The 14,985-nt window shown below is 34.4% G+C and overlaps 1 long non-coding RNA gene across 2 annotated transcripts in view; it reads left to right on the top strand.

Moving 5' to 3' along the window:
• The window catches only part of LOC139076475 (uncharacterized), a 45,464-nt gene that overhangs the window by 6,928 nt on the left and 23,551 nt on the right, over positions 1-14,985 (top strand). The window contains exons 2-4 of one of the 2 annotated variants that reach the window (XR_011528119.1): positions 4,170-4,331; positions 4,985-5,029; positions 7,772-7,932. This is a non-coding gene — a long non-coding RNA (uncharacterized lncRNA). The remainder of the gene's footprint in view (positions 1-4,169; positions 4,332-4,984; positions 5,030-7,771; positions 7,933-14,985) is intronic. The other variant, XR_011528120.1, reaches the window with a different exon arrangement.

Below are 14,985 nucleotides of genomic sequence, written 5' to 3'. Positions count from 1 at the left end.
TGTAACCACTCTGTGCACCCCACTTCTTTGGTGCCCTTTCTTCCTTCGGGAAGAAAGGCCCTGGGCCATGGTCCTCACATTTTAGCTCAGAATAAACTCACTCAAATTTTCATTTATAGATTGGTTATGGATTATTTTTGTCGACAGAGTTATAACAAAAATAAAGTATATTTATACCTGCAGCTCTTCAATTTAGTCCCATTTTTAACGTGTGAGTTACCCTCTGCCATAGCAGCATTCCCTGATATCTTTGTCTCTCTGTCTGCACTTCTGCTCCTTTGACTTTTCTGACTAGATAGCTCGCTTAAACTATCAATAGGCAAAGGAATCAAACTTCAGTTTACCTTGTACATTGGACTGCTCACTCCTCAGTATCTGAGTCAGTTTCTTCATATCCTGTCTCATTTTTATCATGCCCACCCATTATCCTCATCATAAGGGCTGCTTTTCTCATATTCTGACATATTTCTTTCCATAGCCTTCAAAATTTATATTGATAATCAATATAATATTGATATCAATATACATTGATACAAAGGAGACTCAGCATGAAGGAACAAAGCGTATAGGAGGGGAATCAATAGAGACAGAGCCTGGTCACCAAACTACTGAACAATAGGATTTTAGCAAACAAGCCGTGAAATGGGTATTGGGAGGGATAAGGAAGGAGCAGGAGGAAGGAGAAACATTTATTTAGCTGATCATATAAAAAGGGCTACTCTACATAAGCACAAAAAGAGGCTCGTGAGTAGGAAATATTGCCATCTAGTGTGCACTCATTTCCTGTGTGCCCTTTTTTGCCAGAAAGTATTACTAGTGCACTTTACGGAAGATCCAGGGGCCCTACATTTGCTGAATGTAGATTTATCATTAAATTTCCTATGCTTTAAAAAAATACTCACTGATCTAATCCTATATTATTTTAGCCATATTGAGTATTTCCACATAATGGAAATCATGAACAAAAGAGCATAAAATAAAATATTTCAATAATTAAAAAATAAATAAAAACTCAACCCACAGACTCGATTTATTATTCTTATAATATTACTCTTGAGATTTTCCTATTTTCTCCCTTTAATGATTTAGATACAAATCCTGCTCTGATTCTTTAATGTTGCATTCACGAAAGTGTTTTCACCTGCAATGAAAAAGACAAGTGTGTGTTTTGTATTATATTTTCTTTTTCTACCATTCTGCTAAATAGAATAAAAGAAATGTTTCAAAGGAACTGTTTTTCCAAGATATTCTGTAAAGGAAAAAAGCAGTGTTTTTTTCTTAAAAGTGAGGAATAGAATGCTAAAATTCTTTCTGTGACTGACATTAAAGCGGATGGTATAAATCAATAATTCTTTTTTTGTTTTAAGACAGTTCTTTGGAAATAGAGACATGGTATGAATAAAACAAAATTCCATTTTTTCTGCTTGTATAAGACTTGCAATTAGCTCACATTTGTCAATTGCTAAATGATAGGAATTTAAGATATACTACTTTTAACATTGAGCTAACCTATTATGTTTAGATAAATTTTTTTAAATTATAAAATTTTTCAAACAAAAACATACTTTCAAAGACAAATAATATGTCATTGCTCTTTCCATCCTCATCTTTCTTTTGGATTTAATTTCTTTTGGAAGCACATTTTAAAATAATTCTTTTGATTGAAATATCTGTATTTAATTATTAATCTTGAGGAATATTTAAAAGGGAATAGGTTTCTTTATTTGATATCATATTGAAGATATTATTCCATTTTTGTCTTGTCTCTGGTCTACAAAAAATATACACTTTGAGTCAACTTGTTGATCCATTTTTGGAATAAATCTTTTCTTTCTAGTAGGTTCTAAGATTTTCTTTTCATCTTTGTATTCTGCAGCTTCACTACCATATGCCTAAAAATTGATTTCTTTTTTATTTATACAGATCAGAACTTTGTGTGATACTTCAATCTCCACAATCTGAGTATTGATAATGATTTGATGGCTGAAAATGTCTGTGATGTTCACTTACTCATCCTAGAATACCCCACCCTGACCCTACACATGGAAGATAAAGATCTTCAAAAGCGTCTATATGAAATTTGGGTTTCAATATTTGACATAATTGTGAGAGATTTGTAAGGTAGAGGTAAAGTGGAGATCATCTGCGTGTTCGTTTAGGTTCCTTCTACTAATGAAGAAGATGAAGAAAATGTTTGGGGTCTGCCCTGTGATGTAGTGGTCAAATTTGGCAGGCTCTGCTTTGGTGGCCCATGTTTGTGGGTTCGGATCCTATGGACCTATGCCACTCATCAAGTCATTGCTGTGGCGGTGACCTACACACAAAATAGAGGAAGATTGGCACAGATGTCAGCTCAGGGCCAGTCTTCCTCAAGCAAAAAGAGAAAGATTGGTAACACATGTTAGCTCAGGGCCAATCTTCCTCACCAAAAAAAGATGAAGAAATATTAGTTAATACTACAGTTTTATTCAAACGTTCCTTCCCAGTTTCCTAGATGTCAAGAGGCTGTTGCATTTGGCAGTTCTGATGACTACAGCTTCTTGATTTTGACTTCCTTATCACTTGATAGAAATATCTTAATGTCTTATTTGTTAGATTAGATTTCATTTGAATTTTCAGTAGAGATACTGCTATCTTTGGAAAAGTTTTATGTTATACCTGAATACCACTTTAATATTGACTCTATTTTTCATATCCTTCACATTTACCTTTTTTGCTTAAATATATTAATTTTGAACTTATAGAATTTTTACTAATTGTTATTAAACTGTGTTTTGCGTATCTTCCATTCCTCAGTTGTAACTGGAGTTCCTCTAGAAGTGTTCGTGTAGCTTTCTCCTTATTAGCTGGATCTTTGTTTACCCTGGTTCATTACTTTGTATCAAGTGGGACCTTAATAAAACTTAGTAACTTTCCAATTCCATAATTGCTGGCAAATATGTTTCTAAAGATCTGTTTAAAATACAATTAGAATTAAGGTTTAACAGCCCCAGGTGAATTACCAGGACTAAGACTGAAAATTTGCTTGTCTCTTTTGTTCATTTTTTCATTCAACACATATTTATTGGGCGGCTACTATGTGACCAGTGTCCTGTCCTAAGCACTGGGGAAACAGAATTGGGCAAGACAAATAAAAATCCAGATGTCCTCTGGGAGATTACCATACAATTTTGGGTCTATACCCTTGGATAAAATTATCATGCAACACTAGTGTAATATTTCTGTATAGGAAGTAGTTACCCCTCTTGCATGAGTTTATGGAGTATTATCTTCCTATTCTTTATAACACGATGCATTCTTATTCCATTTTTAAGGCATGAATCCAGTATCAAATCTTATATGCAGCCTACTGATTCCCATCCTGAGGGAAGCAACCGTCTCCCTAATGTGCTATTACTGTACCATATGGTCCCCTTAAAAATCCATCTAACATATTGCATTGCACTTTATTTATTTATTTTTACCTCTTTTGATAGGTCCTAAAACGTAAAGCTTGTCAATGATTTGCCTATTTTTATTTCCCAGAAGCACAAGGCATAGTGTGGGGCACATTTTGGATTATGTAGTAAGATAATGTTTTATTAAAAATGAATGAGTGAGTGGCGTACAAAATGTTGGTAGTCCAAAGGCTTTCTAAGCTGTTTTCTTACCTCTTTGTACTTGAGTGATATTGTAACTTATTGGATATGTTTCATTCATGTTTTGTTAAAGCATTTCACTAATAAGTGAAATTATAATTTTATTCTGTAATGGAAAATAGTTGCATTTTTGGGGATTTTTTTTTGGTATAAAACTGAGTGTCATGTTGAAATCATATAATCCTTCTATTGAAAACAACAGGTGTCTTATTACTAAGAACTAGAATTGAATAATTGTGTCCTAGATAGATTGTCATAAAGGCTGCTTCTCTTGGTACACTTTAAATGTCTAAGTTCTTCAGGAGTGAGAGATATCAAAGATAGGATGGGAGGTAAGAAGTAAAGGATCCAGGGTAGGATATCTTTTGTTTTTTAACTTGGCCTCTTAAGTGAAATAAACATGTTAGTTGCTGTGCACAAGTTATCCTTTAAAAACCAGCCTCTTAAGTACTTGACCTCATTCACTTGGTGATGGCTGTTATTCTTCAGTAAAACTTTCCTAAAAATTCCTCTTCTTTTCAACTGTTCCAGGAGGAAGAAAGGAAAAGTTTTTATTCGTGCTTGATTCTCTTTGCACTGCTGCTGGAGTGGTGGTGGCATGGAGTAAGAGATCCCCAGGGAGACATTCAGGAATCGATGATCAAGGTCATGTGGACCAGGAGCCCTTCCTTATCAGGAGATTCATCTTGCAGAGTGAGTTTGGAGTTTCTGGTGTTTTCTCAATTCGAGAAAGTGAAAGCTCTTTAACTGCTGGCTTATAATCCCACCCAGAACCAGACCTTTTAAAAATTGAGTGTATGTCTACAAGGTGAAGGGGAGTATTTAATGATGAGTATCAGTGCCTCAAGGAAAATTGTCAGAGCAGATGATTTGCTCACCACGAAGTGCACACACATCAGTGAGTGTTCTGAGAGCCAGAACTGACAAGCTTTACTTATTGTCATAAGTGATTACTAATTAACAGTTTGCTTGAGTAGAACTCACCATGACAGGCAATAAGGGCTAAATGCAGAAATATATTACTAAACCATACCTTTAGAATAATCTGGGAGTTTCTAAATGGTACTGATGGATCTGGCTGACATTTTCAAAACATTGATATTTTTATAAGATATATTATGAAAATATTAAAAATAAAAAAATTAAAATATTGTAATGAAAATAGTTTTCCTATTTTGTTAAGTATATTTTTCTGTTAAACTATCAAATGAATTTACACTCATGTTTAAACTTATTTTATTTTTATAATAATGTTGGACCTGGCTTAGCACTTAGAGTAGATCAACCCTGTTTCCTTGGTATCCGCGATCATGCAGTCCTTAAAGCTCTTTTTTACTGTGTTTTAGTTACACCTTGTGTTTCAGAAGAGAGACTGGATTGCAAGAGTTCAAGTGAGTGAGGATTTATTTATCTCATACAAAAGGAAATCTCCAAGTGGTACTCTAAGACGGAAACTCTGTCTGAATAATGACAGATAATGGTCTTCTTCTATCTTTTGCTACATTGTCCTTAGCAATGACTGTTGCACTCCCAGTTTTCACCAGCATTCTAGAAAGGAAGAAGGAAAAGCCATCAAGGCTCCAGTTGACCTCTCCTTTCATTCTGAGGGCTAGAGTGAGTCACACGAACACTCTTATGTTCAAAGGGGTTTAAAAAATGTAGGAGGCTTAAAAAATTTTTCCAGCCTCTATTTTAGAAGCAGGGTAAAAAGCCATTTGCTATTGAGTGGGCCAATGGACACTATCTGTCACGCTTTCTACAGAAATCTCACTGTATTGTTGTCATCTCAAGCCTATGGCTGACTTTTCTTATTCTATATTTATTTATGTATATTTTTCTATATTCTGTATTCATTCTATATTTACTAATTCCTCTGCATTAAAATGCATTTCAATGCTATCACTTTGTAGTTGCAATGGTAATGCATATTACTAACATTTCAATTAAATACCCATGGAGTTAAACAAAAACTTTAAAAAAATGGGCATTGAGATAAATGATAACTTTAGATGGTGTATCTTAGAAAAAATTTACCAGTGGCAGGCTTTGTGATGGTTGAAAACCTGATTTTCAGCCTATGCGCTCTCTGCAATGTGGGGAGAAAAAGCAGCCTGGCAGCCAGATTTTCTTCTTCCGTCAGTGAGGTCTCATTTTTCAGCATCTGTTCACAGAGTACAATGGACGTGTAATGTGACTCGAGGTAGAGGGAAATGGACAGGGCCAATTTTGTAACGTCATGTATAGTTGTTATTTGTCAAGAAGCAATATGTGGAAGGTGAGGTCAATATGCTCACAGTGAGAGACCAATGCTGGTGATTTCTTCTTTCTTATACTGTACTAGGAAAAAAATTAACTGTAAGTTCTTTTTTAAGCATTCCCATACTCAGAGAATCTGGTAGCAGAATGCTCCATGACCTCATTTCAGAAGATGTGGCTTCCAGGTCCTGAATGCCTTCCAGGGCCGGAGCATTCCCTAGGGAGTGGGCCATTTGCACTCGAGAGCAATGCCACTGAAGAGTGGAATATACACGTGGGGCTAAGAACCATCCATACTTCTGGTTTTCTGCAAGACACTGACCTGGAAATATGGCTTTCCAAATAAATTTATATACAAGTCGTAGTACTAATGTAGAACTAAAAACTCAAATACATTTGTGGCTAGACAGTAAATTTCTCATTTTGTCAAGGGAGCCATGACAACTTACTTCTTAAAAAAATTTGTTGGGGTAAATGAAGAAGTAAAGTTTTAAGTCTCTGACAGAATATCTAGAGAGAGAAATGAGATTACTTGTTTCTCATCTTTTAACTTCATATAACAGAGTTAGAGAAAACACATTGTCCCTCCGCCTCCAGTAACATTTGGAAAGTTTAGTGTCCTAAATGTTCCTTCATTCATTTGGTCAGGGTATTATTAAGAGTTATTTGTGGGGCAGGCCCAGTGGTATAGTTGCTAAGTTCACATGATCCACTTTGTTGGCCCAGGTTCGCAGGTTCGGATCCTGGGCATGGACCTACACACTGCTCATTGAGTCATGTTCTAGTGGCATCCCACACACACAAAAATAGAGGAAGATTGGCAAAGATGTTAGCTCAGGGCCAATCTTCCTCACCAGAAAAAAAAAAAAAGAGTTATTTGTTTTTGAAACATAAATTGGTCATAAATTGAAGCTAAGAAATCATACATGGCCCATATACTTATTCTGTCTATATAATGTAAAAAAATGAGCCAACATTTTGATTTTAAAAGACATCAAATAAAAATCAACATTTCTGATTTTTCTTTCAGAATCAGTAGCTGACTGTGCTAGTTGCACATTTCTGCATAGCAGTGTTAGCTGCAGTTGAGAAGTCTCAGTCTCCTGCAGATTAACATGCATTTTATCACATAGGTGATCCAATCCTTTATGTTACCTTTCTGGCCCCTGTAGAAGCATACCTGAATACGAAAAATAAAATTAAAAAGAGAGATAAATAGGATGGACTAAAATGAGTTTGGACTATCCCAAAACTACACATAGAAGGGGCCGTTTGATTAGTCACACTATTCTTCAGAATGTGCAGTAGATTGGAATTAGAGAGTACAATATTAATGAAAAAAAAATGTGGTCTTGTTTGATTTGTTCTCTTTCTTCTTTGTGTGTGTATGTGTATTTATAGTTATTCTGTCGTTAGATGCATTTGAATATTGTAGATATCTCTATATAAGACTTTTATTTCTTTATGGTATCAGTTCTCTACTGTAAGCAATAATCGCATAAGTATACACAATGGCTAATTTTATGTGTCAACTTGATTAGACCATGGTACCTAGTTTTTGGTCAAACATCAATCCAGACATTGTTACAAAGGTATATTTAGATATAATTAACATTTAAATCAGAAGACTGAGTAAAGCATGTCACCCTCCATAATGTGGGTAAGCCTCATTCAATCGGTTGACAGCCTTAAGAGAAAAGATTGATACAAGGAAAAAAGAATTCTGTTTTCCAATGCGTAAAATATCACGATGTGTTTATCTGGTCTCTCAACATTCTAGTTGCTTCCAGTTTCTGTCTGCTATTAAAATAGCTGTTATTTTTATCCACATCTTTGCACACATCTTTTTGTGAATATCTTTCTTCATTTCTCGTTAGTAAATTTCTATTTGGGAAATCATAGCATCATAGAACATATCAAGGCCCAAGATTACTAAAAGAAACCCCTGCAAGTTTTCCAAAGTCGCTGTACTCTCTCATGCTTCCACTTGCATCTTTGGGAATTCCAGTTGGTCCACATGGTCTCTACACTTACAGTGGTAAGTATTCTGATCCATCAAGAAGGCATGCATTTCCATTTATTTCAAGGTTCTCTAATTTCTTTCAACAATATTTTGTAGTTTAAAATGTAAATATCTTGCACTTATTTTTTAAAATTTATTCCTAGCTATTTTATAATTTTTGATGTTATTGGAATATGATTTTTTAAATTTCATTTTTGTAGTATTCATTAAAGGAGTATAGAAATACAATTAATATGTGTATATTAATCTTGTATCTTTCAAACTTGCTGAACTTGTTCGTTAGTTCTAATATTTTTCTAGTAGATTTATTAAGATTTCTTTATATAAGACCATGCCATGTATAAATGGAGATAATTTTAGTTCTTCCTTTTTAATCTGAATTACTTTTATCTATCTTGTGTAGGGGAGGAAGACATTTCCTCTACCCACTCTAGGTCCTTCTGGCCAGGCAACGAATTAAATTCACATGAGACAGAATAACAGGAGAAAATTAAACAAAGCTTTAAAACATGTATACATGGGAGAGGCTCAGGCAAACTGAGCAACTCAGCCAACTGGCTGAGGCTGTCTGTTTAAGTATCTTCAGCTGCAGACAAAGAGGACATTTAGGGTAGTGGTTTGGGTCTTCAAAGGGGAGGAAGGCAACCCACATGGAAATGGAAAAGCAAATGTTAGGTAAATATAACTTTGGTAAGAGTGAGTTTAGCAAGGATCCTCCCAGTCTACAGGAACCCAAAGTTATCTATGGTGATGGCCTGTCCTGGGGACAGGCTTTTATTTTAAATTCCTTTTAGGTAGTTAGGGGGGAAAGATGGAATGTTCTTGCTGAGTCTGAGCCTTTATTGTCTTCAGCTCGAACTAGTCTGCATACCAGAGTCGCGCATCTTGGGGCGCCCTGCCCTGGACCCCATCACTTGCCTAATTGCCCTGGTTAGAACCTCAAGTACATTGTCAATTGGAAGTAGCCAGAGGTGACACTTGTTCCTTGTCTTGTTCTTGATCTTAAGGGGAACAAATTCTATCTTTATCCATTATGTATTATGTTTCGTTTCTTGTGGGTTTTTCATAGATTCTCTTTATCAAGTTAAGGACATTCCCTTCTATTACTAAATTCTGAGTATTTTTATCATGAAAGAACATTAAATCTGTCAAATCCTCTATCTTAAATGAAATCTTTATTGAGATGATCGATTAGTTTTTGATCTTTGTTCTTTTAATATGATATATTATTATGCTGATTAATTTTGCTATGTTTTGCCACCTTGCATTCCTGGAATGAATCTTATTTGGTCATGTTGTATAATTCTTTGTATATTTTGCTGTATTCAGTTTGCTAATATCTTGTTGAGGACTTTTGTTTCTATATTTACAAGGGATATTGGTCCGTAGTTTTCTTTTCTTATGATGTCTATGTCTGGTTTTGGTATCAGGGTAATACTGGCCTCATAGAGTGAGTTGGAAAGTGTTCGCTCTCTTTTTATTTTTGGAATAGTTTATAAAAGATTTGTAGTAATTCTGTTTTAAATGTTGGTAGATTTTATGAGTGAAGCTACCTAGACTGGGGATTTTCTTTGTTGGAAGTTTTTAAATTACTAAGTCAATTTTTCTGCTTGCTATAGAACTATTCAGATTATCGTTTTTTTCTTCAGCCATTTTGGTAGGTTGTGTTTTTCTGGAAATTTTTTCCATTTTATCCAAGTTTCTAGTTTGTTGGCATTCAGTTGTTCATAGTATTCTCTTATAATTTTTTTTATGTCTATAAAATCTGCAATGATGTCTTTTCTCTCATACCAGATTTTACTAATTTGTGTCTTCTGGGGATTTTTTTGGTCAGGTTACTAAATTTTTTCCTGTATTTAGATACATCTATTGTTATATCTTTCTGAGGTATTGACCCTCTTATCATTGAAAAGGTCTTTCTTGGTCTCTAGTAACCATTTTTTGTCTTTAAGTATATATTTGTCTTGAAGCCCAACTGCAATAACAATTGCTACTCTACTCTCCTTGGTTTACTTTTTGCACATATATTTTTTTCCATCCTTTCACTTTTGATCTATTTGTATCTTTGAATGTAAAGTGTGTCTTTGTAGACAGCATATACTTTGGGTCATATTTTTTAAAAAACCTGTTTTATAAGTCTCTGGCATTTGATTGGGTGTTTTAATCCATTTACATTCAATGGAATTTCTAATAAGGTAGTATTAACATCTGAAACTTAGATATAATTTTCTACGTGTTTTATGATACTTTTGTGCTAAATCTGGGCTGGATGATGATAACTATTCATTATCTGGAGTTCTTTGTCTTTGAGTTTATGCAGTCACTGATGGACTTTTGGAGTTATCATTGCTTACATAGTTAATTTAATTTAGACAGACCAAGAGAATAAAGAAAAAACTTAATTATAAAACTTATAAGGAAATGTAATACCATATAAATGGTCCTTAATTATTTTTTAAAGTTGCTCAAGATTTAACACACATGAAATAAAATAAATTTTAAATCAAATTATAGCATTAAAATTTTTGATTTGCAAATTGCCATGCATGCTTATAGCATCTTTTGTATTGCAAAGTAGAAGGAAATTCAATTTTGGTCTGTTTCTATATATTGGGTGATAATCAGTGAAGGTATAATCAAATCAGTTTAAAGGAATAGTTTTTTTGCACATTCATTATGATGAATTATAAAGCATGAAAGAAAGGTACAGCTTTAATTCAGCTCTCTCATGGTTGAGCATTTTTAAATCAACACAGCCACAGGGTGTTTAATTTTCTCCTTTTGCTATGATTCTTTTCTGCCTTCAGTAAAAATTGCAATTGATAATGGTTATGATAATAGAGACTACGTTTATTGAATTTGTACTCTGATCCAGGCTCTAAGCTATTAGTGTCACATTTTCGTATGTTTGTATGCCTACTTTTCTTAATATTTCTCTGTCTCTCTCCCTAAACTCAGCCTCTTCATTCAGCCATAATAGCTGCTTGTTTATTGATAAGATTTATTTGTGGGGGAAAAAAAGGCAGTCATAAAATAGTGTGTGCTGGAGGTTGAGATTCATTCAGTAGAAGCAAACTTGGACTGTTTTCTACCACAACAGATGTATTAGTCAGTGTTCTCCAAAGAAATGTAACCAATAGGGTGTGTGTGTGTGTGTGTGTGCGCGCGCAAAGAGATTTATTTTAAGAAATTGGCTTATGCTATTGTAAAGGCTGGCAAGTGCAAAATCTGCAGGGTGGGCTGACAGGCTGGAATCCAGGGCAGAGTCGATACTGTAGTTCAAATCCAAAGGCAGTCAGGCTGAAGACACAGGGAAGAGCCGGTGTTGCAGTTCAAGTCCAAAGGCCATCTGCTTATAGAATTCCCTCTTGCTTAGGGAGGTCATTTTTGTTCTCAGACATTCAGTTGATTGCATTAGGCCTACTCACATTACGGAGAGCAATCTGCTTCGCTCAAAGTCCACCAACTTAATTGTTAATTGAATCCACAAACATCTTCATGGAAACATCCAGAATAATGTTTGACCACATATTTGGACACCATGGCCCAGCACCCCCTGTCAGCTTGGCACCCAACTGCATCTCTGTAAACCATAGTTAATCTTTAAACAAAGATAATGGCAAAGTCACAATTCCAACTAACATGATACAGCTATTCTGCATACAACAAAAAACATACTCTTTGCCTAGAAAAGGATGAAAAGTTCTTGAGTGATGTTTACTGTTCTTGATATCCCATAACTCAAATACTGTGATGCAAAGTTAACAATACTTAAATACTATGATTTAAAGTGAATACATCTTGTGTTATGTGATGGGGGATAAGAGAGGGAAGAAAACAAAGATGTGTACCTAAGTACATATAAAATACGTATCACATATATATCACACACACAGACATACATATCATACAAACATGTTCATAACAAAATAAGGAAGAGATACTTATAACAATTATAGTTGTCATTTCTGTAACTGGCCACGTGATCATGGCTGGTATTTATAACTACCTTCTTCTACTACCCATTCCCTATGCCCTTTGCCTCAGCAAGCACCTCCACTGGTCATTTTTCTTTACCCCTGGCAAAAGAATAGAATTTGGGTACTTATTCTATCATTCACAAAAATCAGTCCCCGATAGATTAAAGCAGTAAGTATGAATGACAAAAGTTAAAAAAAAGTAAAGTAAATAAAGGAAAATATTATAACATTGGAAAAGACTGAAAATTAGACTGCATTAAAATGAAAACATTTTGTTTAGCAGAAGAGAACAAAATAAAAATGAAAAAATGCATATTTACACTACACTTTAAAAAAATTCATAATCTATAATGACATCAAAGTCAACTACATAAACAAAATCAAACAAAATGTAATAAGCCCCAGTATAAAAGTAAGCAAAATAAAAAAACAAATTTCCTGCTTTTAAATTATGAAAAAAACTTCTAGTTCTTTAATAATCAATAAATTGCAAATTAAGACAGGAATGACATTAGATTTTATACCTAATAAGAGTAGAAAAAATTAAAAAGTTTGAAAATATAAATTAGATTATGGAACAAGAAAAACTCTTATATATTGTTGGAAGGTAATTGGTTATAAACGCTTTGAAAAATACTTTGACATTATCTTATAAATTTCAACATACATGCCTTTCAGTCAGGCAATTCCATTCCAAGATACAAAAACTACATGAAGTCTTGCACATGGACATGAAGAGAAATATTAAAGAATGGTGATAAGCAAAATGACTCATAATAGCAAAAAATCTGTAAACAGTGTCCATCAACAGAACAATGCATAAATAAATTGTGATATATTTTAAAAATGAAACATTATAAAGATTGAAAATAAATTAATTGGATTTGTAAGAATGACCTGGATTATTTTAGAAACAAAATTTAATAAAAAATAAGTCACAAAATGGTACTTTCAGTATGATGTTATTTCATGAGGCTCTAAAACAAGGAAAATGCTTGATGTATTAATTAGAGATGCATACATATGTACATAGCCACACATACTATCAAATATTGAAAGAATGCAAGGAATTGACACGTGAGAAATTCAGGCAGAGAGATGAGATTAAGGCAATGCACACATGTAATTTTTTTGTTTGGTAATGTTTTCTTCTTAAGTGTGTAGTGAATTTAAAGGTGTCCATTTTATTATCTTGTGTCTTGACTTATGTGCACAATACATGCGTTCTTTTTGTGGTCCACGTATTACACAATGAACTGTTTCATAGGAAAACATTAAAAATACAAAGAAAAGAAATAGAATTGGAAAGAGGTGGTCCAGTGTTCCTTATCCGTGTTTCGTACTAATACTTTAAAGGCCAAAACGTGGCATGGGGTATTTTGTAGCCTATACCCGTCTTGCCCCTTTGTGGTTTTAACCCAAGACTGCAGTTCTGGCTGAGAAAGGAAATAAACGAATATTGTTCAACCCACCAATGCCTGAAATTCCCATACATTGAAACTGTGTCCCTTTTGAGGCGAGCCTTGTCTTGCTTTAAAGCCTCGTTTCTAATCATCACGATGTGCCATGTACCTGCAGAACCAGCTGTGGTCAAGTGCTGAGGTCCGCTGAACTCAGAGGTCTGCGCCATCTGTTCAGCCAGCCTGTGCAGCTTGCGTTGCTCAAGCCCGCACCTGTTACAGACCATTCACCTGCCTGCACACACTGCCGCGACAGCTGCATCGAGAGGCTAGTTCTCACTCTGGAGTGTTTTGTTCCCAAAATCTCACTCCTTTTGCCAATTTCTCAAGGTTTCCTTGCCAAGGCACCATGTGTTAGAGTGTGAAGGTAGTAATTTTGCATATACTCCTAAAATTCAAATTTTGAAACAATTAGGAAGTAGATGTAGAATAAGATAGAGACCAAAATATACATGTTATGTTGTATTGTGTTGTTTTGTGTTGTAGTGTTGTTACTATACCAGACTGCAGCTTGTGCCTAAGACCAAAATGATCTTTTGAACACTCCCTTCCCCACCACTCTAGACTTCGGACCCACTGAACGGGATGAGCAGTTTTCTAGCCAGCTTCACAGAGGATTGAACCCTTCTTTGGATAGGATTGTTAGAGATGTGGAGCAAAAGTCAGTCATATTTTATTGGTGATAATGTAAATTCCTAGAAATATTTTGCAAAATTCTTTGTGATTATCTTATAAACTTAAACATGCACACTCCGTGTATTATGTGAGGACCTTCATAGCAAAATTATACACAAATACACAAGCACACACAAATACATAAATGCCCATGTATACCCCCTACTATAAATAAATGTATATCAGAAATATAGCCTATGTGTGTATATATCTGTGTGACTGTATAGATATGTGTGTGTGTGTGTGTGTGTGTATATGTATATATATATATATATAATGGGAAATTATATGGAGAAGTTGCAATGACACTTCTTAAATTATAGATCATTTTTAATGTGCACTGACATATAATTATTGGATAGAAGTTATCAAATGTACAATGCTGCTCATTTGGTACTGGGGAAAATGATATGTATTGTTCTCATGCTCATCAGCTATATTTTTGTCATATTTTATGTGCACAAAAGATTTGCCCAGTCTAGATTGGGATCAGCATGATTTACTTTCAGTGTGAGTTGTGACTCAAGCTCTAAATATTCTTTAATGACTTAAATGTGCCCCACATGTTTGAGGGCTGTAAAAACAATTAGATATAGAGGCATAGATACTGCTTTGAAGAAGCTTGCTGAGAGATAGAAGAGAAGGACCTGAAAACAAATACAATGAAGTTTTATATATTCTATGGTATAAATTTTTATAGGATATACTAGGGGTAGAAAAGTTGATAGGAACAATTTCTATTTGAGAATATTGTGTCAGGAATGGCTTTTAAAATGCATCATAATTTGAACAGAATCACAAACGAGATGATTTTCCTAGGCAGACTGATATGTAAAAGATTTTCCAGGAAGGAGATCAGAGGAAGCAAAGACTTTAGAAAATTGAAATAATCAAAAGCACTGAAAGCCATATTTCTGGAAAGACAAAAGTGTTTCACTTCACAGATAGCTTTA

This window comes from Equus przewalskii, chromosome 16, assembly GCF_037783145.1.
Source record: "Equus przewalskii isolate Varuska chromosome 16, EquPr2, whole genome shotgun sequence".
Classification (NCBI taxonomy): Eukaryota; Metazoa; Chordata; class Mammalia; order Perissodactyla; family Equidae; genus Equus; species Equus przewalskii.
This window is presented reverse-complemented; position numbering and strand designations above follow the sequence as displayed.